The following is a 13,688-nucleotide window of genomic DNA, read 5'->3' as shown; positions in this document are numbered from 1 at the left end:
ACTTGTAAATCAAGTTTCACATCTTTCCGAAAGCAGGGAGACCATAACTGAATGCAGTGTTCCATAAGTGGCCTAACCAATGTTTGGTATAGCCACAAGATGACCTCCCAACTCCTATATTCAATTCACTCACCCTTAAAGGCAAGCATACCAAATGCCTTTTTCACTGTCCTGTCTACCTGTGACTCTACATTCAAGGAGCTATGAACCTGCACTTCAAGGTCTCTTTGTTCAACAACACTCCTCAGGACCTTACCATTAAGTGGATAAGTCCTGTTCTGATTTGCCTTTCCAAAATGCAGCACCTCACATTTAGAACAAAGAACAAAGAAAATTTACAGCCCAGGAACAGGCCCTTTGGCCCTCCAAGCCTGAGCCAATCCAAATGTGCTGTCTAAACCTGCCGCCCAATTTCTAAGCATCTTGTATCCCTCTGCTCCCCACCTACTCATGCATCTGTCCAGATACATCTTAAATGAATCTACCGTGCCTGCCTCTATCACCTCTGCTGGAAATGCATTCCAGACACCCACCACCCTCTGTGTGAAGTATTTATCTCAGTTAAACTCCATCTGTCACTCCTCGGTCCATCTGATAAAGGTCCCATTGTACTCTGAGATAACCTTGTTCACTGATCACTGTACCACCAATTTTTGGTGCCATCTGCAAACTTACTAACTATACCTTCTATATTCACATCCAAATCCTTGCGGTACACGACTGGTCACAGGCCTCCAGTCTGAATCCTCCCACCACCACTCTTTATCTGCTACCTGCTAGCCAATTTTGTGTCCAAACGCCTAGCTCTCCCTGGATTCCATGTGATCTAACCTTGTTAACCAGGCTACATTGCAGAACCTTGTGAATGCCTTACTGAAGTCCATAGAGGTCACATCAACCTCTCTGCCCTCGTCAATAACCTTTGTCACTTCAAAAAACTGAATCAAGTTAGTGTGACATGATTTCCCACACACAAAGCCATGTTGACTATCACTCATCATTTAACCTTTAGAGAATCCTTAACTAGGATTCCCAAGTTCCTTTGTGCTTCAGATTTCAGAAGCCTTTCCTCATTTAGAAAATATTCTCCGCCTCTATTTTTCCTACCAAAATGCATAACCCCACACTTTCTCACGTTGTATTGCCTCTGCCACTTCATTGCCCCCTCACCTAGCATGTCCAAGTCCTTCTGCAGCCTCTCTGTTTCCTCAACACTACTTGTCCCTCAACCAATCTTTAAACCATCTGCAAACTCATCAACAATGGCCCTCAGTTCCTTTGTCCATATTGTTATTGTGAAAAGTTGTAGGCCCAACACTGATCCCTGCAGAACTCCAGTAGTCACTGGCTGCAGCCCAAAAAAGACCCCTTTATTCCCACTCTCTGCCTTCTGCCAGGCAGTCAATCCTCTATTCACACCAGTATCTTGTTCCTAACACAATTAGCTCTTACCTTGTTTTGCAGTCTGCTGTGTAGCATCTTGTCAAAGCACTCCACATAGATCACACCCACTGGCTCTTTTGTCTAAATTGCTCATTACCTCCTCAAAGAATTCGAATGGATTTTTCAGGCGTGACTTCCTCTTGATGAAGCCATGCTGACTCCTCCCTATTTTACCATGTAATTCCAAGTACTCTGCACTCTCATTCTTAATGATGGACTCCAAAATCTTACTAACCAGTGGATAGTTTCCTGTCTTCTGCCTCCCCCCACTTCTTAAACAGGGATGTTATATTCTTTCCAGTCACTTTCCAGTCCTCTGCGACCCTCCCTGACTCCAGTGATTTTTTGAAAAATCACCACCAATGATGCCTCTGCAATCTCCTCAACTGGCTCCTTCAACTTTGGGCTGTAGTCCATCTGGTCTGGGTATTTATCTGCCTTCAGATCTTTCAGTTTCCTCAGCACCTTCTCTTTAGTGATAGCCAGTGCACTCCCTTCTGCCTCCTGACTCTCCACCATTTCTTTGTTCTCTATTGCTACTTTATCCAGCCTCATTTTCCGTGGTCCAATGTCCACTTTTGCCTCTCTTAACTTTTAGATATCTAAAAAAAACCTCTTGTAATATTTTTATTACTAGCTAGCTTACTCTCATTTCATTTTCTACCCCAGTATTGATTTTTTTTAGTTCTCCTCTGCTGGCTTTTAAAGACTTCCCAATCCTCTGATTTCCCACTAAACTTCACCACATTGTTTTGCTTTTACTTTTACCTTTGTGAGGTCCCCGGCCTCCCTTTTCAGTTACTTCATCCACCCTTAGTCTGCTTTTTCCTTCCTTGGGATGAATTTCTGCTGTGCCTCCCAAATTACTTTCAGAAACCTCTGCTATTGCTGCTCCACATCATCCCTGCTAGGTGGCCAGCTCCTTCCCAACGACTTTGTAGTTATCTTCACTTAATTGTAATACCGTTACATCTGATTCACTCTTCTCTCTCAGTGCAGGGTGAGTAGTATCATTTCATAGTCACTGCCCCCTTGGGGTTCCTTCACCTCCAGGTCCCTAATCAAGTCTGCCTCATTACACATCATGACATCCAGAATTGCCTGTTCCCTACTGGGTCTACCACAAGCTGCTCCACAATAACATCTTATAGACTTTTCATAAGTTCCTTTTCTTGATATCCTCTACCAACCTGATTTTCCCAGTCCACCTGCGTATTGAAGTCCCTCATGTTTTTTGTAATTGTGCCTTTCTTATATACCTTTTCTATCTCCTGATTTATTTTTCTGCCCCACATCCTGAGGACTTTTAGGACGCCTGTACACAACTCCCACCAGGGCCTTCTCATTAGTTCCTCAACTCTGCCTAAACAGATTCTATACCTTCCAGCTCTATATCATTTCTTGCTATTGATTTAATTTAATTTCTTACTGACAAGATAACTCATCTCCGCTATCCATGTGCCTGTCCTCTCGATAGGATGTGGATCCTTGGATATGCAGTTCCCATCCAGAATCCCGTTGCAGCTATGTCTCTGTAATACAACATCAATTTCAGTCTGCACTATAAGCTCATTTACCTTGTTTCATGTGCATTTAAGTACAACACTATCAGTCTTGTGTTGACTGTCCCTTTCTCATTTTTGTCCCTTATCTGCTGTGCCTGAAGGTAGATTCTATAGAGAGATGGGGAACTTCTTCAACCCAACCCAATCTAGACCCACCTGCCAGCACCCGACCCATATCCCTCCAAACCCTTCCTATTCATATACCCATCCAAATGCCTTTCAAATGTTGCAATTGTACCAGCCTCCACAACATCCTCTGGCAGCTCATTCCATACACATACCACACTCTGTGTGAAAAAGTTGCCCCTTAGGTCTCTTTTATATCTTTCCCCTCTCACCCTAAACCTATGCCCTCTAGTTCTGGACTCCCTGACGCCAGAGAAAAGACTTTGTCTATTTACCCTATCCATGCCCCTCATAATTTTGCAAACCTCTATAAGGTCACCCCCCAGCCTCTGACGCTCCAGGGAAAACAGCCCCAGCCTATTCAGCCTCTCTCTATAGCTCAAATCCTCCAACCTTGGCAACATCCTTGTAAGTCTTTTCTGAACCCTTTCAAGTTTCACAACATCTTTCCGATATAAAGGAGACCAATGTCCTGTACAGCCGCAATATGACTCCCAACTCAATACTCTAACCGATAAAAGAAACTATACCAAACGCCTTCTTCACTATCCTATCTACCTGGAACTCCACTTTCAAGGAGCTATGAACCTGCACTCCAAGGTCTCTTTGTTCAGCAACACTCCCTAGGACCTTACCATTAAGTGTATAAGTCCTGCTAAGATTTGTTTTCCCAAAATGCAGCACCTCGCATTTATCTGAATTAAACTCCATCTGCCACTTCTCAGCCCATTGGCTCATCTGGTCCAGATTCTGTTGTAATCTGAGGTAACCCTCTTCGCTGTCCACTACACCTCCAATTTTGGTGTCATCTGCAAACTTACTAACTGTACCTCTTATCCTCGCATCCAAATCATTTATGTAAATGACAAAAAGTAGAGGACCCAGCATCGATCCTTGTGGCACTCCACTGGTCACAGGCCTCCAGTCTAAAGAACAACCCTCCACCACCACCCTCTGTCTTCTACCTTTGAGTCAGTTGTGTATCCAAATGGCTAGTTCTCCCTGCATTCCATGAGATCTAACCTTGCTAATCAGTCTCCCATGGGGAACCTAGTTGAATGCCTTACTGAAGTCCATATATATATCACGTCTACCGCTCTACCCTTATCAATCCTCTTTGTTACTTGTTCAAAAAACTCAGTCAAGTTTACGAGACATGATTTCCCACACACAAAGCCATGTTGACTATCCCTAATCAGTCCTTGCCTTTCCAAATACATGTACATCCTGTCCCTCAGGATTCCCTCCAACAAGTTGCCCACCACCGACATCAGGTTCACTGGTCTATAGTTCCCTGGATTGTCCTTACCACCTTTCTTAAATAGTGGCACCACGTTAGCCAATCTCCAGTTTTCCGGCACCTCACCTGTGACTATCGATTATACAAATATCTCAGCAGGAGGTCCAGCAATCACTTCTCTAGCTTCCCACAGAGTCCTAGGGTACACCTGATCAGGTCCTGGGGATTTATCCACCTTTAACCGTTTCAAGATATCCAGCACTTTCTCCTCTGTAATCTGGACATTTTGCAAAATGTCACCATCTATTTCTTTACATTCTATATCTTCCATGCCCTTTTCCACAGTAAATACTGATGCAAAATACTCAGTATCTCCCCCATTTTCTGTGGCTCCACACAAAGGCTGCATTGCTGACCTTTGAGGGGCCCTATTCTCTCCCTAGTTACCCCTTTATCCTTAACGTGTTTGTAAAAACCGTTTGGAATCTCCTTAATTCTATTTGCTAAAGCTATCTCATGTCCCCTTTTTGCCCTCGTGATTTCCCTCTTAAGTATACTCCTACTGCCTTTATACTCTTCTAAGGATTCAGTCGGTCTATCCTGTCTATACCTTATAAATGCTTCCTTCTTTTTCTCAATTTCTTTAGTCATCCAGCATTCCCTACACCTACCAGCCTTTGCTTTCACCCTGACAGGAATATACTTTCCCTGGACTCTAGTTATCTCATTTCTGAAGGCTTCCCATTTTCCAGCTGTCCCCTTTACCTTTGAACATCTGCACCCAATCAGCTTTTGAAAGTTCTTGCCTAATACCGTCAAAATTGGCCTGTCTCAAATTCAGAACTTCAACTTTTAGATCTGGTCTATCCTTTTCCATCACTATTTTAACTCTAATAGAATTATGGTCGCTGGCCCCAAAGTGCTCCCCCACCTCAGTCACCTGCCCTGCCTTATTTCCCAAGAGTAGGTCAAGTTTTGCACCTTCTCTAGTAGGTACATCCACATTCTGAATCAGAAAATTTTCTAGTAGGAACTTAACAAATTCCATCTAAACCCTTAACACTATGGCAGTCCCAGTCTATGTTTGGAAAGTTAGAATCCCCTACCATAGCCACCCTAGTATTCATACACATAGCTGAGATCTCCTTACAAGTTTGTTTCTCAATTTCCCTCTGGCTATTATGGGGTCTATAATACCATCCCAATAAGGCAATCATCCCTTTCTTATTTCTCAGTTCCATCCAAATAACATCGCTGGATTTATTTCGGGGAATATCCTCCCTCAGTACAGCTGTAATGCTATCCCTTATCAAAAACGCCACTCCCCCTCCTCTCTTGCTTCCCTTTCTATCCTTCCTGTAGCATTTGCATCCTGGAACATTAAGCTGCCAGTCCTGCCCATCCCTGAGCCATGTTTCTGTAATTGCTATGATATCCCAGTCCCATGTTCCTAACCATGCCCTGAGTTCATCTGCCTTCCCTGTTCGGCCTCTTACATTGAAATAAATGCAGTTTAATTTATTAGTCCTACGTTGTCCCTGCCTGCCCTGACTGTTTGACTCGCTTGTGTTCTTAACTGTACCACTCTCAGATTGATCTCTTTCCTCACTACCTCCCTGTATCCCTCGTTGCATTAGAGCCAGTCTCAATACCAGAAACTTGGCTATTTGTGCTACGTTCCCCTTCGAATCCATCACCCCCTACATTTTCCAAAATAGCATACTTTTTTGAGGGTATAGCCACACTCCTGCACTAGCTGCCTACCTCTCTTACCTTTTCTGCATTAACCCATCTATGTGACTGTGTCTGAGACTTTCCCTCCTTCTTATAACTGCCATCCATCTATTGCTGTTTCAAATTCCTCATTGCTTCTGTCTCTCCAACTGATCCATTCAATCTGATAAGATTCACAACCAACAGCATTTATTGCAGATATAATCCACAGTCACCCGTTTTAAACTCCCACATCTGACAAGAAGCACATATCACTCTAATAAAGGCCATTTAGGCTCCTTCACAATCTACAGACCCAGAAAGTAACACCGTCTTATTCCTCTACAAAACACTGCCCCAGGTTAAATTAATAGTTTTGGCTTATATTTTAAGTTTAATCAAGAGACATATCTCAAAAAACATATAATCAAGAAAGAACCCACTCTACTCACTACTGCAGTCTTTCTGTAGGCCACACTTAAAACAATTCACTTATCTGATTCTGTGCTGTGAACTTCATCCAAATAGTTCCTTCAAGATCAGTTGTGAATTTCACTGTTTGTTAATTTTCCCAGACGCACTCCAATGTCCAGCGATACGTGAATTCAAAGAGCAAAGGCAGTAACTGTGCAGGTACATTGTGATGTCAGTTTCTTTCTCTCTCTGTCTCCTGCACTGACCTCATGCTGTGCTTCCTTTGTCTCTTCTTCTCTTCTTCTCCCTTTTAAAACTGCTGTTGTTTTGACTTTTTTTTACAAAGTTACAAAACAATGCAACAGCATATAAAACAGTAATTGCTGCTCCTGGAATTCGAGGAAATCACCTCCACCTAAAATACCTCAAAAAAGGAGCAGCTGTTACATCCAGAAAGTTTTCCTGTCCTCCATCTTGGATTACCCAGAATCCTCTTTCTTTGTAGATCTTTGTACAGAGAGGAGGAGAACTTCTTCAAGGTAGGCATCTTTGGAAGAGGCTTCGCAGTAAGGTTGAAATCAACTGGGAGACAGTGCAGATGCTGGAGATCAGAGGTGAGAGTGTCTTGCTGGAAAAGTACAGCAGGTCAGGCAGCAGCTGAGGAGCAGGAGAATCGATGTTTCAGGCCAGAGCCCTTCATCAGGAATGATGAAGCCACCCCCTTCATTCCTGATGAAGGACTCTGGCCCGCAGTGTTGATTTTCCTGCTCCTCGAATGCTGCCTGACCTGCTGTGCTTTTCCAGCAACACACTCTCACCTCTGATCTCCAGCATCTGCAGACCTCACTGTCTCCTAGTTGATTTCAACCTTACTGTGTAGCCTTTTCCAAGGTTCCTACCTTGAAGACGTTCCCCATCTCTCTATACAAAGATCTCAGTGAGTCCCTCTCCTCTGCCCTGAAGCTCTTCAGCCACTCCCTCACCACCCGACTCCTGGAGGATGAACACCTTACCTTCTGCCTTGGAACCCTTCAACCCCAGGGCATCACTGTGGACTTCACTAATTTCCTCATTTCCCCTCTCCCCACCTTTCCCCAGTTCCAACCTTCCAGCTCAGCACCATCCTCATGACCTGTCCCATCTGTCCATCTTCCTTCCCAGCTATCCGCTCCACCCTCCTCTCTGACCTATCACCTTTACCCCCACCTCCATCCGACTATTACACTCTCAGCTACCTTCTCCCCAGCCCCACCCCCTCCCATTTATCTCTCCACCCCAGAGATTCCCAGCCTCATTCCTGATGATGGGCTCTGGCCCGAAACGTCGATTTTCCTGCCCCTCGGATGCTGCCTGACCTGCTGTACTTTTCCAGCATCCCACTGTCAACTCTGATCTCCAGCATCTGCAGACCTCACTGTCTCCCTGTAAGCTAAGATTGTTATATTTGGAGCAGAGAAGATTGTGAGGGGTATGATGGATAGAAAGCAGCTGTTCCCCTTAGTTACAGTATCAATAATGAGAGGGAAAATTTTTCAGATCAAGGGCGGGAGGTTTAGAAAGGATTTAAGAAGATGAATTTTCACCCCAGAGGGTGGTGGTCTGGAATACACTACCTGGGGAAGGTAGCTGAGGTGAGAAACCTCACAACCTTTAAAAAGTCCTTTGATGAATGCTTAAAATGCCATAACATTCAAGGCTACAGGACAAGTGCTGGAAAGTGGGATTAGTGATCATAGGTCAGTACAGATTCAAAGGGCTGAAGGGCCATTGTACTGTGAGATCTTCTGACTCTTTGTGTTCCAATCTCATGCTAATAAGTTTTTCGTTTCCTTTGAGTCGAGTGAGAAAAGACAGTGAGTTTGCTTGTGTCTGTGTGTCTCAGAAAAGTAAGGAGTGAATCACATCCAGTGAATGGGTGAAAGTTGCCGAACAGAAACATTTGTGACCTGGTCACTTAAGTAAGAGGTTGAGTGTAATATGTTACCATGGGTTAAGGAATGGTTAATGGAGAGAAAACAGATAATGATTAAACATTTTTTTTTAGGGTTACTAGCTGGGTAACGCAAAGATCAGTGCCAAGCTCTCAGCTATTAATGGCTTGGAAGGAGGAACTGGGTGTAATATATCCAATTTGCTGTCTATACAAAACTAGATGGAGCTCTAAGCTGTGAGGTGGAGGACTAAGAGGCTACAATGGGACAAAGATACATTGCGTGAATGGGCCAAAGATAGCAGATCGATCATAATGTGGGAGAAAATGAGATTGTTTTTCTATTACTCCTACCCAAGCAAATAATGTCAGAACTGTCAAATGTTGATGTTCAGAGGAATTTGTTCTGCAAACCTGCAGCTACAACAATCCTGAGAGTACACAAACCTGCGTGTAGATAAACCTGTGAGTACACAAACCTACGGGTACACAATCCTGCAGGTACACAAAACTGCAGGTACACAAAACTGCGGGTATACAAACCTGCGGGTACGCAAACCTGTGAGTAAAGAAACCTGCACGTACACAAACCCATGGGTATGCAAACCTGTGAGTGAGCAAACCTGCGCGTACACAAACCTGCAAGTACACAGACCTGCAGGTACACAAACCTGCGCGTTCACAAACCTGTGCATACACAAACCTGCGCGTTCACAAACCTGTGCGTACACAAACTTGCAGGTACACAAATCGGCACGCACTAAAATCTGCGGGGACACAAACCTGCGAGTACGCAACCTTGCATGTACACGAACCCATGGGTACACAAAACTGTGGGTACAACAAACAAAATTGAAAATGTAAACAGTATTTGGCCCTTTGTTGTAATTGGGTTAGATTATGAGTAAGAAAGCCTTGCTCTACTCAGGACTTTGGTGATTACTGCTTAGCTTTTTTTTCTCCTCACCAAAAGAATGCTGCACTTTCTTTTGAGAGATGATTAGGTTGACGCTAAACCTACTGAACTCAGGAATCAGAGTGAAAGATTAATTCACTGGAGTTTAGGAGAGGTGAAACATGGTTTTGAGAGACCTTCGAGGAGAAAGTGAGGACTGCAGATGCTGGAGATCAGAGCTGAAAATGTGTTGCTGGAAAAGCGCAGCAGGTCAGGCAGCATCCAAGGAGCAGGAGAATCGACGTTTCGGGCATGAGCCCTTCTTCAGTCTGAAGAAGGGCTCATGCCCGAAACGTCGATTCTCCTGCTCCTTGGATGCTGCCTGACCTGCTGCGCTTTTCCAGCAACACATTTTCAGTTTTGAGAGACCTTAGCAGGGTAGGGGCTGTGGAGAGTCTGGAACAAAAACATATTGTCTCACAGTAAGGAGCAAGATATTTCAGACTGAAGTGAGATGAAATATCTTCACTCAGAGGCTAAGTGTGATTATCTGGAACCTTGTAGCTCAGTTATCAGCAATAATGTGGAGCGGGCTGGAGGCACTGACTGTCTATGTTTTTAATGCTTTTCTGATATCTGATGGGCAGGCATACAGACTTACAAAACAGGAGCAGAAATACACCATTTGGCACCTCGAACCTACTCTATCAGTCATTGTGCCTCTGTTTGAGTTTCAAATTCCACATTCCTAGCTACCTCTGGTTACTCTTCATTCCACAGCATAATATGAATCTGTCCATCCCCAATCTAAACAATATCCTTTGAACCCCATCTTCACAACCTTCTAAGGCAAAGTTCCAATATTGCATAACCCCCTCAGAGAAAAAACATTCTCCTCAGTTCTGTCCTATTTCTGGACTGACGTGTAAGATGAAAAGTCCTTTACACATCCACCGTGTTTAGACTATTCTGAGTGTTCAAACAAGTCACCCCTCCCCCCCCACCCTCCTAAATTCAAGTGAAAACAAGGCCAACCTTTCCCCATAAGACAACCCACTCATTCAGAGAATCAATTTAGAAAACCTCCTCTGACCCCTTTCCTCACTTCTTTCCTTTAAAATGAAGGTGAGGAGGAATGACCTCTCTCAAAAGGTCATGCATCTGTGAAATTCTCTAACCCGGGGAGACCAATCTTCAGCCAAGACTTCTGTAGGACTGTTCAAAACTCAAAATGAAACTTTTTAAAAATCTCCTCCTTTAAGCTATGGATGCTTAAAATAAAATTCCAGAACCTTGCAGGATTGCAAAACAATCTACAAACCGACAAACAAATATCTATTAGTGGTGCCCACAAAGAAACATTAATTCTAAAGGTGAGTCCAAACACTTTAAAAGTTGGTATCACTTGTTTGCAGGAAGCACAAGCTGACTGGTTTATATTTATAAAGGTCTATGATTTATTAAAAGTTCACCCTAACTGCTGAAGAAGCTATTAACTGGTTTTCTTCAAGTTAAGAGAACAGAGAGAGTTCCTGAGCTTGTGGAGATCTTATGTCTTCTCCCTAACCCGTTTGCAGCTGCAAGCTGTTTACCTACCTGGGAACCAATCAGGTGGGCAGAAGGCCTTTGTCATCGATAACTGTTCACTGGCACACAGACCAATCAGCTAGGTTTGCCAGCTCAATCTCCATTTGTACACATCCCTCGGTTCCAATGCATCTGCAAATCCTCAACTACTGCTCGAACCAACAGCTGTTCGGTCTGTCTCCTCTTTAGATTTATTCAATGTCCTGATGTTCACTACACTCTGGGATAGAGACTTTCACAGATTCATGACCTTTTGAACGAAGTTACTCAGCTTTGTTTAAAAATCCCTTGATGACAGTCAGGTTACCTGCTGACCACAAAGTGTCGCAATCCTTCAGCAATCTTTGGTTTTTCGAATTATGCTTTTCCTATTCAGTCCACAATTAAAAATACAGAAGAAGAGAATGACTCGGTATGAGACTAATCCCATTTACGGGCTCTCGGTCCATAGCCTACTATGGACCCTGACATTCTAAGTGCTCATCCAGATGGTTCTACCAGCCTCTGGGTGAAAAATATTCTTTCTTAGATTACCTCAAAATCTCTTCCTCCTCACATATGGCCTCTAGTTCACTCTAATTACATCCGTTCGGTCTATCCTATTTGTCTATAATGTGGAGGAGCCAATGGGTGGACAAAGTTAAAATTCACACAACACCAGGTTATAGTCCAACGGGTTTATTTGGAAGCACTAGCTTTCGGAGCGCTGCTCCTTCACCAGGTAGCATCTGCATAACGAAGGAGCAGCGCTCCGAAAGCTAGTGCTTCCAAATAAACCTGTTGGATTATAACCTGGTGTCGAGAGTGTGTTGCTGGAAAAGCACAGCAGGTCAGGCAGGAATTCCTGATGAAGGGCTCCCACCCGAAATGTTGATTTTCCTGCTCTTCAGACGCTGCCTGACCTGCTGTGCTTTTCCAGCAACACACTCTCAACTCTGATATCTCCAGCATCTGCAGACCTCGCTTTCTCCTATAACTTGGTGTGTCTGTTTGTCTACATAACTGTGAACTGCACCCCCCCCCCCCCCCCATTCTTTCCAAAGCTTTCATATCCTTTTATTTATTATGAACCAGTTTTCTAATCGATGTGTTCAGGAGGATATTATTACACATCTCTGGTGTAGGTAGGACTTGAACCTGGGTCTCCTGAGACACTGTGTCTTCATATCATTCCTAAAGCATGGTGACATATTTGACTACAATTTGGATTGTGTAGTTGAGTATTATTTAAAAAAAAGTGAGTAACCTGTCCATTTCTGGTAACCATTTTGTTCTTGTGTTTTCCCATCAGAAACCTGATGAAGTTATTGAAGCTGAGAAACCCGAGGAATTGGCAATACCAGATGAACCACAAACACAGCCCAAAGTCCTGAAGAAAAGACACAGATATAAGCCCCATCGGGGAGCTCTCAGTTCAACCAAGCTGAAGGACATTACCAAGTCTTTGGCTGAGACAGAAAAGGATTTGTTCCAACAATTCGACTCTCCACCCTGTATTGAAGAGCTCCCTCCCCCTCCCTGTGAGATTTACAGAATGACATCCTATTTCCAGAATGTTCTCAAAATCCAGCACAGTCGACTACCGTTAAACAACAGCGTGACCTTTGATGAGTTTGGGAATGTTACTTCCATTCAAAGGTTGAAGCCGAGCCAATTCCCCAGGAAACAGCTCAGGCCAGTCTTCCAACTGCTCGACGTGGATCTGGAGCTAGAGACACACAGACCATTTGTGAGAGAAGCCCTGAGACCTTTCGTGTTTCGAAGTGGTAACTTTGGGAAGAAGTTCATCCCCGTCAGGTACAAGACGAGGAGAATTTTGCAGAAAATTCCCGGGAATGACAAGGAATTGAGGAGCCTGGGACAGACAGAAGATAGGAGGGTAAAGCTTCACAGCTCGAACAGTGACAGACCAATTGGCAGAGGTGCTGCAGCCCAGCGGCTGCGATTGAGAGAGCCATGTGTTATCTCCACCACTCCAGAGTTCATTGAGTTCATCCCCGATGGGACCTAGGACAGAAACTGTTCAAACTGTGGCCAAAATCCTGAATACGATGAGGAACAGTTAAGCAGATTAAGACCCATCTGCAACAGCCTGGCCAAACCCCCATTCCTGGTTGACAACCTCTCCAAAAGCATTTTACAGTAACTCCCTCGGGCGAATTGTTGAACACAGCCCCTTCCTTCTGTGAACATTCTCTACTCAACATGTCCTCTATGGCTGCCTCTACCTACTGGGTACATTACCCCAGTTGCCTTGATGTTTTGCATGACATAAAATCTGTACCTCTAGCCAATAAAAAAATAAGAATTATGGACAAGATACCTGAATCCCTTCTTGGAATTCTCACAGACAGACAGAGCCGTTCAGGGAACAATCTGCTAACAGTCAGCATCATCACACTATGTAATAGTTACTGTTCTGGTAATGACACCACACTCATTACCAATCCTTTCCTGCTATCACTCTCAACCCATCCCTGGCTCCTTCCATTTGTCCATGGATCAGCATAGTGGAGCTTCTCTACACTGAATCGACACTTCTGCAAATCCAGGACTTTGGAAACAAGCACCCAAACCCTATCAGTCCCTGGATTGTGGGCCATCATATCCACAGTGTTTCTGAATCTCTGAGTAATAAATTAATCCAACACAGCCCTCATGTGGAGAGCTGATGCCTGAGCTTTCCAATCAGTTTGTCTCTTGCAGCAGTTCGACTCTGGATTGATCACTGTGGTGAGGAGAGGCCAAGGTTTCAGTCTCCACTGCTAATTTATA

At 44.0% G+C, this 13,688-nt stretch overlaps 1 pseudogene; it reads left to right on the top strand.

Moving 5' to 3' along the window:
* Nucleotides 1-13,153, top strand: part of LOC148152273 (uncharacterized) — an 82,925-nt pseudogene extending 69,772 nt beyond the window's left edge.
* The last annotated feature ends 535 nt before the right edge of the window (nt 13,154-13,688 follow it).

Source organism: Chiloscyllium plagiosum, unplaced genomic scaffold (assembly GCF_037043375.1).
Source record: "Chiloscyllium plagiosum isolate Xiang-an unplaced genomic scaffold, Cpla_swu_hap1 HiC_scaffold_1, whole genome shotgun sequence".
NCBI classification, from domain to species: Eukaryota; Metazoa; Chordata; class Chondrichthyes; order Orectolobiformes; family Hemiscylliidae; genus Chiloscyllium; species Chiloscyllium plagiosum.
This window is presented reverse-complemented; position numbering and strand designations above follow the sequence as displayed.